This window comes from Diceros bicornis, chromosome 18, assembly GCF_020826845.1.
Source record: "Diceros bicornis minor isolate mBicDic1 chromosome 18, mDicBic1.mat.cur, whole genome shotgun sequence".
NCBI classification, from domain to species: Eukaryota; Metazoa; Chordata; class Mammalia; order Perissodactyla; family Rhinocerotidae; genus Diceros; species Diceros bicornis.
Genome location: NC_080757.1, coordinates 46,040,617 through 46,065,036, shown reverse-complemented (window position 1 = coordinate 46,065,036; position 24,420 = coordinate 46,040,617). Strand labels below are relative to the sequence as shown.

Sequence of the window (24,420 nt, the reverse complement as noted above, 5' to 3'; positions counted from 1 at the left end):
CAGTCTCAGCACAGAAAGAACATCTTTCTGGGGCCGGCCCCGTGGCTTAGCGGTTAAGTGCGCGCGCTCCACTATTGGTGGCCCGGGTTCAGATCCCGGGCGCGCACCGACACACCGCTTCTCCAGCCACGCTGAGGCCGCGTCTCACATACAGCAACTAGAAGAATGTGCAACTATGACATACAACTATCTACAGGGGCTTTGGGAGGGGGAAAAAAAAAAGGAAGGAGGATTGGCAATAGATGTTAGCTCAGAGCCGGTCATCCTCAGCAAAAAGAGGAAGATTAGCATGGACGTTAGCTCAGGGCTGATCTTCCTCTCTCTCTCTCACACACACACACACACACACACACACACACACACACACACACACACAAAAGAACATCTTTCCTTACAGAGTCTTTAACCCACTGGCTGGGATCTCCAGACACAGCTGAAGAAAAGTAGCGATAGCAGGCATCAGGGAGGGAAAACTTCCAGCTTTTCACTATACTCTATACATGAATGAGAGGCAAACAGAAGTGAATCTTAGATAAATTCTATGAATGTAATCTATATGGAAAAGCATTCAGAAGGAGCACTAATCTTATTATGCAGGAGAGGAATCACAGAGGAGAGACAAATCATGAATGTAAGGATTCTAAGAAAGCCTTCAATAACCATTATTCCCTTTAAAGACATGGGAGAATTCAAAATGAAGAGAAATCCTTCAAATAATTTCAGAGCAGGAGAGCATCTGGTATATAGTCATCCCCAAAATATATATAAGATGGCACACCGGAGACAAACTCTATTAATGTAATCAGTGTGGAAAACTCTTCAGAAACATCTCTAGTCTTGTGGCTCACAAGAGAATACACACTGGGCAGAAACTCTATGAAAAAGACTACAGGAAAGCCTTCAGCAGGATCATTCATTTTACTTATTTTTTATTTTTTATTTTATTTTTTTCTCCCCAAAGCCCCAGTAGATAGTTGTATGTCATAGTTGTACATTCTTCTAGTTGCTGTATGTGGGATGCGGCCTCAGCATGGCCGGAGAAGCGGTGCGTCGGTGCGCACCCGGGATCTGAACCCGGGCCGCCAGTAGCGGAGCGCACGCACTTAACCACTAAGCCATGGGGCCAGCCCCATTTTACTTCTTAACAGAGCATCCACACTGGGGAAAAACTCTACAGATGTAGTGACTGAGAAAAAGCCTTCAGTGGGAATATTAAGCCCACAATGCCTACGTGAATACACGCAGGAAAGAAACACTGTGACTATAATAAATTCAAAAAAGACTTCAACAGGAACTTTAACTTTACTGAACACATATGAGTACATCCTGAGAAGAAAGTCTATGAATGCAGTGACTGTGGGGAGGTTTTCAGAAGTCACTCATCCCATGGGAAAAATGTAAGCACATACACAGAAGAGAAACCTACGTGTAATGAATGTGGGAAAGGCTTCAATGATCTCTCTTGCCTTTACAGACATATGAGAATTCATACTGGAGAGAAACCTGATGAATATATACCATGTGGGAAAGCCTTCAGCCCAAAATATTCTCGTGTTCTACGTAAGAGAATTAATACAAAGAAACAAATCATATGACTGTTTTACAAATATCAGTAAAGATATATATTTGAAAAACAGGATTAGGTTCCAGTTTCAGGAAAGATGAAATAAGCATATCCACTTTTACAAACCCTTGAAAGGATGCATAGAGCTCATTTCCAGTTTCCTAAGAGGGAGGGGAAAAAAATCAACTGAGACACACTGGTGAAGTTCACAGTTCAGGGGTACAGACTTACCAAAAGACTGAGATCTAAGCATAGGATTACAGAATGATTCATTTCCCCCAAACCTTATCATTATATTACTATTTGCCACAGTTCATTTTACCCAGTACATCAATGTCCACCTTTCAGCAGAAACTTACAAAGCATACTAAATGGCAAAAAACATAGTTTGAAGAGACAGAACATGCATCAGAACCAGACCCAGATATGGCAGGGATGTTGGAATTATCAGACTGTGAACTTAAAAAAATGAAATACCTGGGTATAATTCTAACAAAATATGTACAAGATCTATATGAGGAAAATTACAAAACCCTGATTACAGAAATCAAAGAAGATCTAAATAGATGGAGAGATATTTCATGGTCATGGAAAGAATCAATATTGTCAAAATGTCAGTTCTTCCAAAATTGATCTAATAGGTTTAATGCAATCCCAATCAAATTCCAAGAAGTTATTTTGTTGATATTGACAAACTGATTCTAAAGTTTATATGGAAAAGCAAAAGACCCAGAATAGCCAATTCAATATTTAAAAGGGAAGAACAAAGATGGAGGACTGACACTATTGAACTTCAATACTTACTGTAAAGCTACAGCAATCAAGGCAGTGTGATACTGGTGAAAGAATAGACAATAGATCAATAGAACAGAATAGAGAGCCCAGAAAAAGACCCACATAAATATAGTCAACTGATCTTTGACAAAGGAGCAAAGGCAATGCATTGGAGAAAAGATAGTCTTTTCAACAAATGGTGCTGGGACAACTGGACACCCACACTCAAAAAAATAAATCTAGACACAGACCTTATACCATTCACAAAAAAATTAACTCAAAATGGATCATACACCTAAATGTAATATGAAAAACTATAAAACTCCCAGAAGATAACATAGGAGAAAATCTAGATGACCTTGGGCATGACAGTAACTTTTTAGATACAACCCCAAAGGTCTGATCCATGAAAAAAAGAATTAATAAGCTAGACTTTATTAAAATTTAAAACTTCTGCTCTGTGAAAGACACTGTCAAGAGAATGAGAAGACAAGCCTCAGACTGAGAGAAAATATATGCAAAAGACATATCTGATAAAGGGCTGTTATCCAAAATACACAAACTCAACAGCAAGAAAATGAAAAACATGGTTAAAACACAGGCAAAAACAAGTGTTGCAGAGGATGTAGAGAAAAGAGAACACTTGTACATTGTTGGTGGGATTGTAAATTCGTGCAGCCACTATGCAGCTATATTTACAGTAGCCAAGATATGGAAACAACGTAAGTGTCCACTGATGGATGAACGGATAAAGATGATGGCTATGTGCGTGTGTGTGTGCGTGTGTATTTTATATATATATATATAGTGTATATACTATTTGTATATATACATGTGGTGTGTATATATACACATATACACATATATATACACACACACACCATATATATATATTCTATATATATATCTATACATACACATACATATATATACACACACACAACAGAAAACTACTCAGCCATGAAAAGAACAAAATCTTGCCACTTGCAACAACATGAATGGACCCCCTGAGGGTATTATGCTAAGTGAAATAAATCAGAAGGAGAAAGACAAATACTGCATGATTTCAATCACATGGAATCTTATAAAAAAACACAAACGACAACAAAACAAAAACAAACTCACAGATATAGAGAACAGATCGGTGGTTACCAGAGAGGAAGGATGTTAGAAGGTGGGTGAAAGGGGTGGAGCGGGTCAATTGTAGCGCGATGGATGGCAAGTAGACTTGTGGAGATGACTACTTTGTAGTGTATACAGAAGTAGAATTATAATGTTGTACATCTGAAACTTATATAATAATTTAAAAAATGGGCAAAAGATCTGGACACCTCACTAAAGAATATATACAGATGGCAAACAAGCACCTGAAAAGATGCTCAACATCATGTCATTAGGGAATTAAAAATTAAAACAACAGTGAGATACCACTACACACCTATTAGAATGGCCAAAATCCAAAACACTGACAACCAAATGCTGGCAAGGATGTGGAGCAACAGGAAATTGCATTCATTGCTGGTGAGAATGCAAAACACTACAGCTACTTTAGAAGTGGCTTACAAAACTAAACATACTCCTACCTTGCAATCCAGTAATCGTGTTCCTTGGTACTTACCCAAATGAGCTGAAAACTTATATCCACACAAAAACCTGCACATGGATGTCTATAGCAGTTTTATTCATAACTGTCAAAAGTTGGAAGCAACCAAGATTCCCTTCAGTAAGTGAATGGATAAACTGTGGTACATCTAGACAATGGAATATTATTCAGCACTAAAAAGAAATGAGCTATCAAGCCATTAGAAGACATGGAGGAACCTTAAATGCACATTACTTAGTGAAAGAAGCCAACTGGAAAAGGGTACATACTGTATGAGTCCAACTGTATGACATTCTGGAAAAGGCAAAACTATGGAAACAGTAAAAAGATCAGTGGTTTCCAGGGATTGGGAGGGAGAGAGGGGAGATAAATAGTCAGAGTATAGAGATTTTTAGGGCAGTGAAACTACTCTATATGATACCATATGGTGGATACATGTCATTAAACATTTGTCAAAACCCATAAAATGTACCATATCAAAAGTGAACACTAATGTAAACTAGGGACTTCGGGTGATGATGTGTCAATATAGTTTCATCTATTGTAACAAATGTACTACTCTGATGCAGGATGTTAATAGTGGGGGAGGCTGTGGGTATGTGGGTGCAAGAGGCATATGGGAACTCTTTATACTTTCCACTCAATTTTGCTGTGAATTTAAAACTACTCTAAAATATAAAATCTATTTTAAAAATTTTAACTATAAAACATAAAAAATAAACCAAAAAAGAATGCATAAAGTAGCTATCTGAGGACTCTGAAAATAAACAGTAGCAGGCAGGCTGGGAAAGGAGCACAGAATATGAAGTTCCACTGAAGTGGTGGTGAGTTTACCACGTTTTTTCCTCAAGTATCACCTGGCCTGAATTCAAAGGCAGCCAAAAACTGAGAAGTATACACTGGGCACTTTGTTCTTGGAGAAAAAGCTCCAAGAAAATCCTTCCCTTTCTGGTGAGGAGCAGGAAAGGTTGCACTTATTGGTCTGAGAGACTAGGAGAAATCCCTCTTTTTTCCCTTCTCTTCTATCCCAGTCTTCAGGCAATTCTATGGCAATAGCAGCACAGAGATGGTAGTAGTGACTGGGCAGGCACCTAAAACTCTGGGAGAAGGGAACCCTTTTCTCTGACCCCAAGAATTGTGACCCAAGAGTGTAAGGCAAATCCTCATTGCTTTTTTTCTTTCTCTGCCCTTTTACCACTTGATCTGGTTACGGATACATCTGCAGGAATTGAACAGCAAATGAGAAAAGTAGAGTCCCTATATTTTAGCCAGAGTACTGGGAAGTAGGGGCCTGGGGAGCTGGAAAGTGTTGGTGAAACTGGGGTGAGGAGGGATACCAAGAAAACAATAACATCAAGTTGTGTATAAACTTCTGGGCTCACCTCTGAGCTCTGCCTGCATAGATCTGACCCTAAACAGCATACCATAGGCTTTGAGAACAAAGCAACAAGATATACCACCACTCTGGTCCCAGAACGGTCAATGAGTCACATACATGGGACTGACCTAAATAGTACTGCAAATGCTTAGAAAATTGAACTGACATTGGAACCACAGCCCCCAGAAGACAGGTGGGAATTTGTGTCCTGAATATAATCTGGTCAACTGGCCAGACACAAATCAACCTTATCCTGGGCCGGCCCCGTGGCTTAGCGGTTAAGCGTGCGCGCTCTGCTGCTGGCGGCCCGGGTTCGGATCCCGGGCGTGCACCGACACACCACTTGTCGGGCCATGCTGAGGCGGCATCCCACTTACAGCAACTAGCAGGATGGGCAACTATAACATACAACTGTCTACTGGGGCTTTGGGGAGAAAAATGGGGGGGAAAAAAAAGAGGAGGAGGATTGGCAATAGATGTTAGCTCAGGGCCGGTCTTCCTCAGCAAAAAGAGGAAGACTGGCATGTATGTTAGCTCAGGGATGATCTTCCTCACACACAAAAAAAAAAATCAACCTTATCCTTAGGATTTCAAGCAAACCCAGGGTCTCATATCATATCACATTCAAAATGTCCAAGATATAATCCAAAATTATATGGCATATGAAGAAACAGGAAAATCTCAACATGAGAAGGAAAAGTCAATAAACAGATGTCATTCCTGAGATTACAGATGATAGAATTAAAAACCAAAGACCTTCACGCAACTATTACAATAATGCTTAAGTAAGTAAAGGCAAACGTTCTTGAAATGAAAGGAAAGATAGAAAGTCTCAAAATCTGCTGTGTATTTTACACATACAACACATCCCTTCAGACCAGCCACATTTCAAGTACTCATTAGCCATATGTGGCCAATAACTACTATATTTATTGCACAGTGAAGTTCTAGACCTATATCCAGAATCAAGTTCAATTAGTCTCTAGAGTATATGGTAAAAAGCATGATCCAATCACTAAACACTGGAAAGATCCAAGGGTGATAACTCTTACCACATCCCCATTCAACTCATCTATTTGGCCTGAGCAGAAGATAGACCAATCTTGGAGGATGACAGTGAACTTTTGTAATTTATTTAGGTTGTGACTCCCACTGCTGCTACTGTTTTAAATGTGGTTTTGTCGCTAAAGTAAATCAACTTATCTCTGGCACTGGGTTTGCAGCTATTGACCTGAGAATGAGATCATCATAAGCAGTATACATTCAGCTGTCAGGGTCCGCTATACATTTTCACTGTCCTACCTCCTATTAATTCTCCAGCTCTAGGCAATAATCCAATCCACAGGGACCTTAACTGTCTTTCCATTCCATAGGGCACCATGCTGCTCTACTACACTGAAAATTTCATGCTGATTAGACTTGGTGAACAGGAAACAGCAACTGATCTAGATACTAAAACACACATATGCCAGAGGGTAGGAAATAAATCCCACAAAAATTCAGAGGTCTTCCACAGTGGTGAAATTTCTGTGAGCCCTATGGTTTTAAGCAACTGAAGATATCCCTTCCAAGGTGAAAAAGTTGCTGCACCTACTCCCTCTTTCTACTGAGAAAGAGTTATAATGCCTAGTAGACCTCCTTGGATTTTTGAAACAACTCGTACCTCATTTGGGTACACTACCATGAACCATTTACCAAGACTGCTGGATGTGAGAGAGGCCCAGAACAAGAAAAAGCTCGGCAACAAATATGGGCTGCTGTGAAAGCTGCTTTGCCACTTGGGTTACATAACCCACTAGATCCAATGTTGCTTGAAGTATCGGTGGCAGATAGGGATCTTGTATGGTGATGATTGCAGAACTTTAGATGAATCTCAGGGCAGACCTCTAGTATTTTGTAAAAAAGTTATGCCATCCTGTGCAAACTAACTATTATCCTTTTTTGTAAAATAGCTTTTGGCTTACCACAGGGCCTTAGAATGAGTGCCTGACCATGGGCCACCATGTGACCTGGGCAGTCCATCATGAACTAAGTATTGTTGAACCAACAAAGCAATATATGGTTGGGTGTGTACTGCAACACTTAATTATCAAAAGGAACGGGTATACATGAGATCAGGTTTGAGCAGGTCCTGAAGGCATAAATAATTTGCATGAACAAGTGGCCCAGATGCCCACAGTTCCTAGTTCTGCTATATTGCTTCTTTTCTCTCAATCTAGATATATTTGATCTCATGGAGAATTCTCTATGACTTTTCACTGAGGAAAAAAAAATCAGGCTTGTTTACTGACAGCTCTACATGATAACATGCAGGTGACAACAATACTACAGCTCCACTCTGGGTAGTCCTAAAGGACAGTGGTGAAAGGAAACTCTTTCAGTGGCAGAAATCTGAACAGGGTACCTAGTTGTTCATTTTGCCTGGAAGAAGAGATGACAGAGGTACTGTTCTATAGTAACTACGGACAGTGTTTAATGGTATGACTGGATATTCAGGGATTTGGAAGGAATGATTAAAAAACTGGTGACAAGGAAATCTGGGGATGAGGTATAATGACAGACTTCTTTGAAAGGGCATGGAGTATGAAGCAATTTATGTCCCCTGTGAATCCTTACCAAAGAGCAAACTCTGCAGACAAGGTACTTAATAATCCAGTAGACAAGATGACCTGTTTGGGGGACTCAGCCAGTCTCTTTATCCAGCCACTCTATCCTTGCCCAAGGTCTCATTAACAAAGAGGCCATGGTAGCAGGGATGAAATTTATATACGGGATTGGCAATATGGACTTCTATTCACCAAGGCCGATCTGACTACAGCCACGGCTGAGTGTCCAACCTGCCAACAGTCCAAGCATGCACTGGGGAAGAGGTGGGTGGATGCCCCCAACATACTGTACCATTCATGGGACGGTGAGTCAGTTAGTCATCTCTCTACTCATTTCTAGCCTCTGGCGATTTCCCCCTCCTTCTTAATAAATCAACTATGAATTTAAAATAAATATTATTTATAGTGTAAAGGTTTTCAGGTTGTCTAAGTCTGCCCCCTTGTGGGAATCAGCTTTTCAATCTCTCACTAGGATTAAAACTTATTAAATCCAACCTGCTCCTCAAAAGAAACAAAACAAAAAATGAAAAATGTATTTATTCAGTAATAATTTTGCCTCAAGCTCTACTAATAGATTCCTTCCTCATCCTTTGTTATCCAATTGTTTATGACCCTTCATTAAAATTTATAAAGCTTTTCAAAGATGTTTTTATGATTTTTATCTCTTGCCAGAAAAATTCAAACAAGAATGTTTTAAATCAAAATCTTTCTAGATGTCCAACATACCTTTTCCAACACTTTTAGTTGCCATGCTTTTATTCCTTTTCTTTCATAAATATGGATAAGCAAGGAGTGGCTTCTACAAGTCTTCTAGAGTTAACTAGGCCAATTATCATAATGCTAAGTAGGACACTTAATATGTTCTGACACAAAATGTGCTTGGGGTTGCATATTCCAAGAGTTTAAGATTTTACTAAATAAATTATAGTCAATCACTTTGAAAATCTGAACACTCATAGGTTAGGAAATGGTGGAATAAATTATGAGTTACTTATGTTATAGACCATTATACAGATTTTAAGAAATTAGAATTTAAGTACATTTCTGGAGGGATGGCCACAATATACTGTTACCTGGGGGAGAACAGAAATAAAACTGCATTTTACTTTTAAAAATCTTCAAACTAATACACACACATAAATACACATCCTTGCATGTGCTAGTACAAGCTCAGGGAAAAATATGCAAGAATACAGATTGAATGTAGTTAATATTGGCTACTTTAGGGGAGTGGAAGAGGAAGAAGCCCTAACATATCTTTTTTAAATGTCTACATTGTTTGGTAAAAAGCAATTTTTTAATTAATAGAATTATTATAACTCACATTAAAAAATACAAAGTATGACTAAAATATATAAATCACATTCTGACACATTCCAGCACCTCAAGAAAATTAGAAATTGTTGGCTAGAGGGCCAATTTCAAGTTTAATTTTATGTAAAAAGAGGGTTACACAAAGAATAATCAACAAGTTAAATCTCAGAAGAAATATAGGACTAGAAATAGATACTTCAGAGGGATTTATCATTTAAAGTCAGATCTTTTCTTCCAAGTCTTATTCAACCATCAACAAACAAATTTGTATTTTAAATATCAGAATGCAAAGGTTCTAAATACATACTACCAACAATACTGATCTGAAACTTTTGGTGTAGATAAGTTTAAAGCCTGAAGTATTTTCCTACTGAAAATAACACCTACTTCACAGCATTATTCTGAGAATTAAATGAGGATTATATGAAAGCACCTAGCCCAGGGCCTGACACATATGTATTATTAAATGTTAACTTTATTTTCTTTATTCCTAAAGCAATTTATGTTGAAAGCTAAATGAGTTTATGAGAATGATAAACTACTAAAACAACAAAATAATCCTGTACATTAGTGATGTCATTATACCAGATATATTCTTACAGTGAGATAAAGAAATGATACACTGAATAGTGAAATAATTTTCCTTTTCATTCTATATAATAAAACACTGTTGGTTTAATAAACAAATCTTTGTAACTTACCAGACTGAAGAATACTCTGTGTATGTTTCAAGGGCACAAACATCTCATTTCTACTAAATACTTTACATATTTGCAAGGAAAGAAAAAGGATCAGAAGGAAGCATATTTGACAATTTAGTACACTATTACTATAGACACACCAGCATGTACTAATCAAATAAAATTGGCTACAAGTAATGGAAATCATTCAAAGCCAAACACTGTACACAGTTTCCCAGTCTTCCAGCATAAGCTGCTCAAGGGCATTATTACACCAACACACATGTTGTATATCAGAGCCTAATGCCTGCATAATGCTATCTTTGCAAAAGTAAATCAAAATTGAGTTTCAACCATATCACATTGGCTCATGCACTTTATCTAATATCTAGAACCAAATAAGTTCAGTTTATGTATAGATGAACCCTAATGAAAAATCACTTAATGCAGAAAATGAAGCTAGTACAAGAAAAAACAATTCTGATTAAGCAACCTGTGATTCCTGAAATACAGAACCAGAATTCCTAGAATTCATAAGCTTCCTCCATCAATTTGATGGCCTAAATGCAAGACACTGGCACTGTGCTAGATGCAAAAGTCCTACCATTAATGAACTCCTAGATCACTAGGAAATATAGAGATCCAACAGACAAATAAGACCAAATATGGTAAATAATATAATCTAATTATATTCAATATGCTATATTAGAAAGCAGAAAATAACCACCTAACCTTAGAAGGCCATACTGGGCTTAAACTGGCACAATTAGTTTTACAGTCATATTTCAAAAGCCTCATTTTACAAATCAGATAGTCTGACAAACTACCTACATTCAACGAATTTCTCACACTGCTTTACTTTTTCAGTTAGGTAAGTAATAGAAGTGAATACCAGATCAATATGTGGCCTGGGCATATCCACATACATTCCCAAGCACACTAATTGCTAGATATTCATTCATTCTTTCATTCAACAAATACTGACAAATCTTTACATGTAAGTATTCTAGGACTAGAGTGGTGAACCAGACAAAGTCTCTGCTCAAATGAAACCCATTTTCTAGTAGTTGAGACAATAAATAAGCAAATAAAAAAATAAATAATTTTGGGTAATGATAAGTATTATGAAGGTTAGGGCTGGGTTTTTTGGTAGGATGATCAGAGAAGGCCTCTTTGACATAAGCAGAAACCTCTATAGCCCTTTAGTCAAGAAAGAGCAAGTGCACCAGCCTTGCAAAGAAAACACTAGACATATTGAAGAAAAAAAGCCAGCACAGATGAAACAAAGTGAACAATGGAGGGAGTACACAGAGTTAGAGAATTAGGCAAAGGGAAACTCAGGCAAGGTCATGTAGGGAATGATCAAGACTCTGTGGAGTTTATTCTGAATGTGATAAGTAGCAATTGAAGAATTTTTTTTCAAGTTTGGGGAAATATATGATTTGATTTGTTTTAATAAGAGCACTTAGCTATCAAAGGGACAAGAGACTATATGTCAGCAAGAATGGAAATAATGTTAGGACACTATTATAGTAGTAAAGGAAAGAAATGATGGTTGTTTAGACTAAAATGGCAACAATACAGGTGGTGTGGAAATGACAGAAAATATATTTTAAAGAGAACAAATTCTTACAGCATTATAAAACAAAACAAAAAGCCAACAATGGAGGAGAAAGGTTAAGAAATCCATGGAAGACTGAAACTAGATACAATTGGATTGAGAAAATTATAGCCCAGAGCATGTGTAGGAGGATAACTGAAAGATGAGAGCGTTTCTAGGACTGTTTTAAGCACAGAAGCAAGAGATGCAAGGAGCAGCAAGTGCCCAGGGGCAGCAATCTGAATGAGGAGGGTGGGATCTGAGTCAGTGCAAATAGTCAGGCCATCTCTCATCTCCTACATGTGATAAGCAGAAGACATCAGAGGTCTCTGCCCCTAAGCTGGAACAGTAAGTGTGGCTATGTTTGAGGAGACACAGGAGAGAGCCCTCATGCCCAAAGGATAAGACACTTCACCAGACACTTCACCTCACATGTCTGCTATTATCTTTGGAGAAAAGATATTAAATAGAAACCGTATCCACAATCTGGCAGGGCAGATTATCAGGCATTATACACCTTTATAGGCTTATCAGTTATTTAAAGTTAGTGTTTGTCCTGAACAGCCTGGCATCTGCTATGGTTGGTTGATATTTACGGCATACTAATTATTAAATATCTTGAATATCATCCCTCCAGACAGGCAAGCACAAAATAAAATGCAAGGGCTCTGGTTCTGGGTTAAGTTGGAGTAACTACACTCTAACTTAACTGAATGTAACTAAAACCCCTGAATGTAACTGAAAATCCTGGAAAGAATGATGGAGCAGCAATCTGAGAACTCTGGAAAGTAAATAGTAGCAGGCAAATTGCGGAAAGAAACCAGAACTCGAAGGACAACCAATTCAGTGGTGCATTTCCTATTGTTTTTTCTCTCCTCAAACTCCAAGACTGAACTCAATAGAAATCCAAATCCTGGAACCGCACACCAGGGATAAACAGGAAGATACAAGAAAAGGCCTCTCTTTCTGTTAAAGAATATGAATAGGAAGGGGGGGCACCATATGGGACTGAGTGAGTGGGGGAAATCCCCTGGCTTGTTTCTCTTTTTACCTTTCTCTTCCAGCTCTGCCCCCAGGCAATTCTAATTCACTAATGGCAGCTGTAGCTGAGGTGATAGGTAAACTTCTGAGAGGGGAATCCTTTCTAACCAGAGGACCAGTGGTAGAAGGAGTGTGAAAGAAGTGCAAGGAGAAATAGATAAATCCACGCTTATAGTCTGAGATTTCAATATTCCCCTCTTAATAATTAAAAGAACAAGCAGACAGAAAATCAGCAAAGATATGGAAGACTTGAACAACACTATCAATCAGCTTGACCAGACTGACATTTACAGAATCTTCCATCCCAAAAGGGCAAAATACACATTTTTTTAAATGCATACAGAACACTTAAGATAGATCATTTCCTAGGCCATAAAACAAATCTCAATAACTTGTGATTCATAGAAAGTGTGTTCTTTGACCATAGAGCAATTAAGTTAGGAGTGAATAAGAGAAAGATATCTGGAAAATTCTCAAATGTTTGGAAACTACATCCATACCTTTCTAATTAACACACAAGTTAAAGAAAAAATCAGAAGGGAAATTACACAATATTTTGAACTAAATGAAAATGAAAACACTACTTATCAAAGTCTGTGAAATGCAGCTAAAGCAGTACATAGAGGGAAATTTATAGCAGTAAAATTCCTATTATTAGAAAAGAAAGTTCCAATATCAACGACCTCAGATTCTACCTTAAGAAACTAGAAAAAGAAGAGAAAATTAAACCCAAAGCAGACAGAAGAAAAGAAATAATAAAGAACAAAGCAGAACTCAGTGAAATAGAAATCAGGAAAGCAATACAGATAATGAATAAAAACTGAAATTGATTCCTTGGATCAATAAGATTGATATATCTCTATCCAGAATGATCTGGAAAAAGAAAAAAAATACCCAAATTACCAATATCAGGAATGAGAGATGTGAAATCACTACAGATTCTACAGATTTTAAAAGTTTAATCAAGAAGAAATAAATAATTCAAATAGTCCTATATTTATTAAATAAATTTAATTTGTCTTTTAAAACTTTCCCACAAAGAAAATTCCAGACTCAGCTGGCTTCCCTGAGAAATTCTATCAAACATTTAAGAATAAAATAATACCAATTCTACACAAAATATTTCAGGAAATTGAAGAGGAGGAAATACCTCTCAACTTTCAACTTATTCTATAAGTCTAGCATTCCCCTGATACCAAAATCAGACAAAGACATTATAAGACAAGAAAACTAAAGGTCACTACCCGACATGAACATAGATGCAAAAATAATTTAAATATTCTTAGCAAATCAAATCTATCACCTGACAAAAATAAGCCACACAGGCCAGATTTGCTCACCTTACTTTAGAGCACAGCTTCCCAACCATAATGGTCCAAAGTAAATAACAAAAATATTGGTATCACACTGCAGTAAGCTGATAAAATTTACCTAGAGGTGACTAGTACGGACTTCAGCTACCCCAGATCCTGCCTCAAGTACTAAGGATTTATTCTAATATCTCCTTTCCTACACATTATTTGTTTTCTCTTGAGTTTAGAACTTTTTTCATTTATTTTATGTATTTATCACTAATTCAACCCTGAGCCTTTTGTCAATTGTCTAAAACTTTTCTAAAGATAATTAAATGCAAAAGGTTTCTGTCAATCTCATTTTCCTGAAGACAACTCTCCTAGAGGCTTCTAACCTACTCCAATGCGGTCTGGTTGCCCTCTATCCCTGTCTTTTCACTGTCATCCTGAAGATTTCTTTACCTTTCTCCTTTGTTGAATTTCCTATTTCCTGTAACCCATTTCTTTCTTTTATTTGGTAGACTTTCTCATTTTGATGAATCACATTCTCCAACAGATTCCTAAGAAAGGGTACAAGGCAGGCAAAAAAGAAATGCACGTCTTAAAACATCTTACTTTTATTCTTATATCTGATTAATAGTTTCAATACATATGGAAAACTAAGGTTGAAATTATTTTGAGGGTGATGCTCCATTTCTCACTCAGTTTCTAATGCTACCACTGAGAAGTCCAAAGGCAAGTGATTCTTGTTACTTTGTATATTACAAGTTTTTTTCCTCTCTGGAAGCATGAAAGATCTGCTTGGCCCAATGATTTGAAATTCCACCACAATTTGTCTTAGTTTGTGTTTATATTCATCCATTGCACTGAGGACTCTTAGTAAGCCTTTTTCAACCAGAAACTTCATGTTCTCTAGTTTAAGAAAATTCTCTTGAATCATTATGTTGATGATTTCTTTCCCATTTTCTCTGTTTTTTCTTTTGAGAACTACCATTATTTGAACAGTCACGCGTCGCATAACATTTTAGTCAACGATGGACCGCATATACAATAGTGGTCCTATAAGATTAGTACCATATGGAGTGACATCAGCATCATGACAGAGTGAGTTGTCTTTGTCTCTCCCCTCTAAGTTACAACCAATAGGACATTCACTGACCAACAAAGGACTCCTTGCAAACCAGACTCCCAGCACACCAGAACACCTGAGAGAGCCATACATCTATACATTGAAGGTGGGTGGACTGGACCTCCAGGAGGCAGTAGAACTAGGGGAACAGCCCCCTCCCCCGCCCCCTACCCTGGTGGTGGCAATCCAAAATGCAGAAACCCTCAGCAGTGGCAGTGGTGCCCTAACCTGAGGTTTCAAAAAGCATATCCACAATGGAGACCAGAGGCTGCAGGAACAGTAATGGCACTCGAGGCTCAGCCCCTGCCACTCCTCCAGCAGTAGTGGGTGGTACCCTCAACCTGATGTTTCAAGAAATCCAGCACTGCTGGTGAACCAGCCCCTAACTCCTCCCCTGGCAGCATGACTCTGACCCTGGTACTCCCAGAAGTGAGGGCTGCATCCAAAACACAAATACCTCTAGCAGTGGTGGTGGTTGCCCTGACCTGAGGTTTCAAAAAGTGCACTGGAGCCAGAGACCAGAGGCTGCAGGAGCAGCAGCAGCCCTCATGGCTCAGCCGATACCTCCCCGCACACAGTGGCAGAGGGTGCCGGTGACCTGAGGCTTCAGGAAACACAGCAGCACTCCTGGCTTAGCCTCTACCCCTCCCCCAGCAGTGGTGGGTGGCACCTGCAACCTGAAGCTTCAGGAACCACAGCAGTACCTGCAACCCAGCCCCTAGTGGTGGTATACCCAACACTGGCCCACCAGCAGCAGGGGCTGCATACAAGACCCTGGGTCCCTGGCAGTGGTAGCGACACCCATGAACCTAGCACCCCCAGCAGCAGTGCTGCCAGCACCCCCAGACAACCCAGGAGCAGCAGCACAGGTGGTGCATGTGGCAGCAGCACCCAAGCCTGTGGAGAGCCTGCAAAGAGCCAGTGGGGAACATGATATGCAGGTGATAACGGAAGCAGCAGAGGTGCTCGCAGCCTGCTGACCCCAGTGGCAACACCCGCAACTACAGTGACATCATAAGCAGCAAGGAAGCATCAACCTCAGAGACACAAGTAGCTCAGGGAGGTCACTAACGAGGCCTCTGGCAAAGGCATATTTGAGAGGCATGAGTGTAGGCTTTCAACTACAACCAGAAGCTGTTCAGAATCAAAGTAACCAAAGCCTTACCCAAATAAAAGATTTGTTTACATAACACAAACACGCTAGCAGAGGGACAATTCATCAAGCATCACGAAGAACTACAGCAACACAGTAGCACAGAAAAAAAGTGACAACTCTGCAGAAACTAAACAAAGTTACAGAAGACTGCAATCTAACTGACAGAGAATTCAAAATAGATGTCATGAAGAAACTCAATGAGTTATAAGAAAACTCAGAAAGACAGTTCAATGTGCTCAGGAATAAAATTAATGAACAGAAGGAGTAGTTCACCAAAGATACTGAAACTCTAAAAAAAACCAAACAGAAATTCTAGAGATGCAGAACACAATTAATGAGATGAAAAATAAAGTAGACAGCATTGGAAACAGAGCAGAAGACATGGAAGACAGAATTAGTGAGCTGGAAGACAGAAATACAAAGCTTTCAGCAAGGTGATAAATAGACAAAATCAGAAAATTGCAACTCTATATCAGAACAGGTTAGTAAATACATAATTATAACATAAAGGCTAAAGAGAAAGAAATCATCAAAAATAACTATAATCACTTCAATTTGGTAGTGAACTAACAATACAAAAAAGGATAATCTGTAACAACAAAAACATAGAAAGGGAAAGAGGAAAAGGACGGAACCTGCATAGGCTAATGGAGATAGGATACTATCAGCAGAAAAGGACTATCTCATCTATGAGATCTTTTATACAAACCTCATGGTCGCCACAACAGAAAAAATCAGAGCAGAGTCATAAAACATAAAAAAAGAGGAAACTGAGAAACACATCACAGAAAACCACAAAACTGAAAGGGCAGAGAGAAATACAAGGAAAAACAAACAATGGAAATATAGAACAACCAGAAAACAAAAGATAAAATAGCAGTTTTAAGTCCTCATATATCAATAATCACTCTAAATGTAAACAGATGGAATTCACCAATCTAGAGTGATGGCTAGATGGATTAAAAAACAAGACCCAACAATATGCTGCCTACAAGAGACACATCTCAGCTCTAAAGACAAACATAGGCTCAGAGTGAAGGGACAGAAGATGATACTCCAAGCAAATGGCAACCAAAAGAAAGTGAGGGTAGCCATGTTTATCTTAGACAAGATGGATTTCAAGACAAAAAGATAACAAGAGACAAACAGGGACATTATATAATGATAAAAGGGACATTCCACCAAGAAGACACAACACTTATTAATACATATGTACCTAACACAGGAGCACCAAAGTATATAAAGCAACTATTAACAGACCTAAAGGGAGACATTGACAGCAACATAATAATAGTAGGAGACTTTAACACCCCATTTACATCAATGGACAGATCATGCAGACAGAAAGTCAACAAAGAAACAGTGGCCTTAAATAAAACACTAGACCAGGTGGACTTAACAGATGTATATAGAACATTCCATCCAAAAGCAGGAGAATACATATTCTTCTCAAGTGCACATGGAACATTCTCAAAGTAGACCATGTGTTAGGAAACAAAACAAGCCTCAATAAATTTAAGAAGACTGAAATAATATCAAGCATCTTTTCCGACCACAATGGTATAAAACTAGAAATCAACTACAAGAAGAAAGCTGGGAAAGTCACAAATATGTGGAGACTAAATAACATGCTACTGAACAACTACTGGATCAACGAAGAAATCAAAAAATACCCGGATACAAATGAAAATGAAAACACAACATACCAAAACTTATGGGATGCAGCAAAAGTGGTACTAAGAGAGAATTATATAGTAATATGGACCTTTACCTCAAGAAACGAGAAAAATCTCAAATAAACAATCTAACACTATACCTAAAAGAACTAGAAAAAGAAGAAAACAAAGCCCAAATTCAGCGGCGGGGGGGGAATATTAAAAATTGGCACAGAAATAAATGAAATAGAGACTTAAAAAACAGTAGAAAGGATCAAGGAAACTAAGAGCTAATTCTTTGAGAAGATGAACAAAATTGGCAAACCCTTAGCCAGACACACTAAGAAAAAAAGAGAGAATGCTCAAATAAATAAAATGAGAAATGAAAGAGGAGAAATTACAATGGATACCACAAATACAAAGGATTATAAGAAAGTACTATGAAAACTTATAATGAAAAACTATGCCAACAAATTGGACAACCTAGAAGAAATGGATAAATTCTTAGCATCATACAACCGCCCAAAGCTGAATTAAGAAACAGAGAATCTGAATAGACCAATCACAAGAAAAGAGACTGAAATAGCAATCAAAAACCTCCCCAAATACAAAAGTCCAAGACAAGACTGCTTCTCTGGTGAAAAAATTCAAATACCAAACATTCAAAGAGGAATTAATACCTATCCTTCTCAAACTCTTCCAAAAAACTGAAGAGGACAGGACGCTTCCTAATTCATTTTACAAGGCCAACATTACCTGATACCAAAACCATACAAGGACAACACAAAAAAGGAAAATTAGAGGCGAATATTGCTGATAAACATAGATGCAAAAATTCTCAACAAAATATTAGCAAATCGAATATAACAGTACATTAAAAGGATCATATACCATGGTCAAGTGGGATTTATTCCAGGGACATAGGGACAGTTCAACATCAGCAAATCAATCAATGTGATATACCACATTAACAAAATGAAGAATAAAAATCACATGATCATCTCAATAAATGCAGAGAAAACATTTGAAAAGATACAGCATCCATTTATGATAAAAACTCTCAATAAAATGGGTATAGAAGGAAAGTACCTCAACATAATAAAGGCCATATATAACAAACCCACAGCAAATATCATCCTCAACAGTGAAAAACCGAAAGCTATTCCTCTAAGAACAGGAACAAGGATGCTGACTCTCGCCACTTTTATTTAACATAGTTTTGAAAGTCCTAGCCAGAGAAATTAGGCAAGAAAAAGAAATAAACTGTATCCAAATTGGAAAGCAAGAAGTAAAACGGTCACTATGTGTGGAAGACGTGATTCTATACATAGAAAACCTTATAGATGGGGCTGGCCTGGTGGCGCAAGCAGTTAAGTGCACGCACTCCGCTGCAGCGGCCCAGGATTCATTGGTTTGGATCCCAGGCATGCACCGACACACCGCTTATCAAGCCATGCTGTGCCGGCGTCCTATATAAAGTGGAGGAAGATGGGCATGGATGTTACCCCAGGGCCACTCTTCCTCAGCAAAAAAAAAAAAAAAAAAAAAGAGGAGGCTTGGCAGATGTTAGCACAGGGCTGACCTTCCTCACAAAAAACACCAAAAACAAAACAAACAAAAAAAAAACCTATAGAACCCACCAAAAAACCATTAGAAATAATTAACAAATACAGTAAAGCTGCAGGGTACAAAATCAACACACAAAAATCAGTCACATTTCTATACACTATTAACTAGCAGAAAGAGAAAACAAGAATACAATCCCATTTACAATTGCAACAAAAAGAAGAAAATACCTAGGAATAAATTTAACCAAGGAGGTGAAAGACCTATACACTGAAAACTATGACATTATTAAAAGAAACTGAAGAAGACATAAAGAAATGGAAAGATATTCCATGCTCACGGATTGGAAGAATTAAAATAGTTAAAATGTCCATATTACCTAAAGCAATCTACAGATTCAACGCAATCCCAATCAGAATCCCAATGACGTTTTTCACAGAAATATAACAAAGAATCCTAAAATTTATATGGAACAAGAAAAGACCCTGAATAGCCAAAGCAATCCTAAGAAAAAAGAACAAAGCCGGAGGCATCACACTCCCTGATTTCAAAATATACTACAAAGCAACAGTAATCAAAACAGCATGGTACTGGCACAAAAAACAGACACACAGATCAATGGAACAGCACTGAGAGCCCAGAAATAAAACCACACGTCTACGAACAGCTAATTTTCAACAAAGGAGCCAAGAACATACAATGGAGAAAGTAAAGTCTCTTCAATAAATGGTGTTGGAAAAACTGGACAGCCACATGCAAAAGAATGAAAGTAGACCATTATCTTACACCATACACAAAAATTAACTCAAAATGGATTAAAGACTTGAATATAAGACCTGAAATCATAAAACTCCTAGAAGAAAACATAGGCAGTACACTCTTTCACATTGTCTTAGCAGTATCTTTTTGAATACCATGTATCCTCAGGCAAGAGAAACAAAAGGAAAAATAAACAAATGGGACTATATCAAATGAAAAAGCTTCTGCACAGCAAAGGAAACCAGCAACAAAAACGAAAAGACAACCCTACCAACTGGGAGAAAGCATTTACGAATCGTATATCCGATAAGCAATTAAAATCCAAAATATACAAAGAAGTCATACAATCAACAACAACAAAAATGAATAACCCAATCAAAAAATAGGCAAAGGATATGAACAGATATTTTTCCAAAGAAGATATATAGATGGCCAACACACACATGAAAAGATATTCAACCTCATTAATTATTAGGCAAGCGCAGATCAAAACTACAATGAGATATCAGTTCACACCTATCAGAAAGGCTACTCTTAAAAAGACAAGAAATAACAAGTGTTGGAGAGGATGTGGAGAAAAAGGAACCCTCATACACTGCTGGTGGGAATGTAAATTGGTACAGCCACTATGGAAAACAGTATGGAGATTTCTCAAAAAATTAAAAATAGAAACACCATATGCTCCAGCTATTCCACTTCTGGGTATTTATCTAAAGAACACGAAAACACTAATTTGAAAAGATACGTGCACCCCTATGCTCACTGCAGGATTATTCACAATAGCCACAACTTGCAAGCAACCTTAAGTGCCCATCAATGGATAAATGAATAAAGAAGATGCAGTATATACATACAAATGGAATACTACTCAACCATAAAAAATGATGAAATCGTGCCATTTGCAACAACATGGATGGAGCTTGAGGGTATTATGCTAAGTGAAATAAGTCAAACGGAGAAAGACAATTACTGTATGACTTCACTCATGTGGAAAATAAACAAACACACACATAGATAGGGAGAACAGATTGGTGGTTAGCAGAGGAGAAGGAGATGGGGGGAGGGCAAAAGGGGTAAAAGGGCACATGTGTATGGTGATGGATGGAAACTGGACTTTTGGTGGTGAACACGATGAAGTCTACACAGAAGTTGAAATATAATGATGTACAACTGAAATTTATATAATGTTAGAAACCAATGTGATCTCAAATAAAAAAAAAAGGTTACTACCATATAGCCTATGCCGGTAGTAGGCTATACCCGATAGGTTTCTGTAAGTACACTCTATGATGTTCATACAACAATGAAATCACCTGACACAATTCTTAGAACACATATCCCTGTTGTTAAGTGACACACGACTGTATTAAAATTCCTGAACTGGTCCTGTAGAAACTCAGCACTCCGCAGGTCTTTTCTATAATCTTTGTCCTTTCGCTCAACTTTTTCAGAGATTTTTTTTCAACATTAATTTTCTAATACCTCTACAAGGCTTTTGATTTATGCTATCAGAATTTTAGTATCTAAGAGCTTCTTTTAAAAATCAGAATATCGGGGCCGGCCCGGTGGCGCAAGTGGTTAGGTGCGCATGTTCCACTGCGGTGGCCCGGGGTTCGCCGGTTCGGATCCCGGGGGGCGCACCGACGCACCGCTTGTTAAGCCATGCTGTGGCGGCGTCCCATATAAAGTAGAGGAAGATGGGCATGGATGTTAGCCCAGGGCCAGTCTTCCTCAGCAAAAAAGAGGAGGATTGGCATTGGATGTTAGCTCAGGGCTGGTCCTCCTCACAAAAAAAAAAAAAAAAAAAAAAAAATCAGAATATCATCCTTTTATAGTATCTCCTTGTTTCATAAGTGTATTATTTTCTCATTTCCCTGCGGATGTTAATAATGGTTCTATTATTTTCCTCTGCAAAATTTATGTTTTCTCCAAGTTGCTTTATTCTGTTTATTTTAATCTCTATCTTTCATACATTAGAGGGTTTCCTAAAATATCTAGTAATCTTTGGTTAGTTGTGCATATTTCAGAGAAAGAGACTAAAAGGATGATTGGGAGCTTTGACACATGGAGTGATCTAGCTGGGCTGTTTATTTAAGGAATCTCTGATGACTATATTTGTGTATAGTCAGAAAAGACTTTTCCAACCTCCTGCCCAGAACGTGAAGGCCTAACTGCCAGCATTCTGGTAGCCCAGCAGGACAAAGACAGCTGGGGTCCAATTCTCCTATTTTCAGTATAGGACTCCTGCCCTCAACTATGTCTGGTGTCTCCCAGTGTGTAGAGTCTCTATTTTGCCCCTCTCCAAAGAATTAATTTCTGGGCTCTGCCAAGGTTAGGGATGGGGAGTTGGGCACTTGCCCAACTGACTGGTTAGCTAAGTTTGAGGAGAAAGTCCCAGAAACCAAGTGCTTCTTCAACTGCCTTTCAACCAGTCCTCCTTTCACCTCCACCTCCACATGTTGACATTCTTGAGTTTTTTGAGGCTTCTGGAGGGTAAATCAGGTTATTTTCTTGCTTTTCTCTGCTACTGAGTTTAGGGTTCAGTTTTCAATTATTCATATAGTCTCTAGTTTCTAAAATTGTGTTCACATTGGCTCCTCTCCAATCCCCCTTTACTGATCTTTTAGTGGGTTTCTGGAAGGAGCAAAAGTAGTGTGTGTTCATCCCGTCTCTTTATTCCTGCTAATATGAATTGTCAGTCATTTCAACTCATTATAGATGGCTTTGTATTTTTTCTTTCTTTCTTTTGAATAAAGAGATATTATAAACAAAATCTCTAAGAAGGTAAGAAATATGCTTTTACTATCAGTTAATTCTGATAATGATACAATTTCTGGTGACTTCTAAATTAGATCAGGTAGTCGTGCTCAGGATCATGGAAATCACTGGTTTTGTTGTGATTAAGTTCAGTTTTTGTTATTAAAATCCAATTACACTCATAAATTTTGAAAAATATTTTAATTGACACAGCTCAGAGGGCATAAGATTAATAATCTCCCACATCTGTATCTGTGACATTTAATAAAAATTGACATTTAATAAAAATTAGTATAATTTTTTTCTATTAATTTATACTAATTTCATTTTTAGAGTTTTACATACATAAGCTCATTTTCTTTTTTTCCCACCCAGGTTTATTGAGATATAATTGACATAGAACATCCTGTAAGTTTAATTATGTTGTATAACACATATACAATGTATTGATTTGATATACTTATATATTGCAATTCATTTTCTTTCCTAATTTCTTTTTTATATTAAAATACATTTAAAGGGGAAAAAAGTGAAAAATCAAATTCCTGACACATTTATAATACATGCATATTATTTAAGAATGATTAAGTGCTAGTATAAGTTAAAATTTCCAAATCAACCTGCATGTATTATTCCTCTTTTTATTCTGCAACAAACAATTTTATAAAAATAGTACAACTCTAAAACTTAGAAAGAGCAAAGTTGAAGAAAAAAGGGAACAGGATTATGGAGTAAATGAACTAGGAGCTTTTACAGGATTAAAACACTGCACGTATATAAATCTAAGCTTTATTTTATTTGTAAGTAAAGATTCTCTAAAAACGAAACTCAGTAACAACTGCCTGAAATTTTGTAATATATTTATCAGTTTGGGTTCTCAATTCTCATTCTCTTGGAGATCACTTCATTCATTCAACAATATTTATTCAGTAATTACTATATACTAGGTACTTGTTATTGGCACTGGGAATACAGCAATGAACAAAATAGATAAAAATCTCTGCCTGCTCATGGAACATTCATTCTAGTTTTGGACAGAGAAAATAAAATAAATAAAAAGATGATAAGTACTATGAAGAAAAAGGAATGTGGGGGTGCTAGTCATGCAATTTTAAACAAGTTAGTTAGGAAATACCTATCTGAAGATTTCACTGATAAAGAATATTTTTACCTAGTTTGGAAGTTGTCACTTTAAAAAACCAGTAAAAAGCCTATGATAAATTTTAAACAGAAAAGGAAAATAAGTAAGAAGATTCTAATTTAAGACAGCAATTATAAACAAAAAACGTTTCTTCTGAGAGAGCTAAAGCAACAAATATTGCATTAATAAAATTTTTAAAAGCCAGTATGATAATACTCCAACAAATGTTACCCTTAAAAATTTACTTTTTGTTATATTCCAAAAGTGATGTCCAGACACAGCACAATGCTCCAAAATTACTTAAAATCTTAATATCATTTTTAAAATGACATTAGACCATTTTTCATTTTCTTTTATCTTGAATAAATGACATCATATAGAACTTTTAGACTGTAACATTTAAAG

At 37.4% G+C, this 24,420-nt stretch overlaps 1 protein-coding gene across 7 annotated transcripts in view; it reads right to left on the bottom strand.

Annotated features, from left to right (window-relative positions):
* The window catches only part of TANC2 (tetratricopeptide repeat, ankyrin repeat and coiled-coil containing 2), a 401,816-nt gene that overhangs the window by 254,845 nt on the left and 122,551 nt on the right, over positions 1–24,420 (bottom strand). The window lies entirely within an intron of this gene.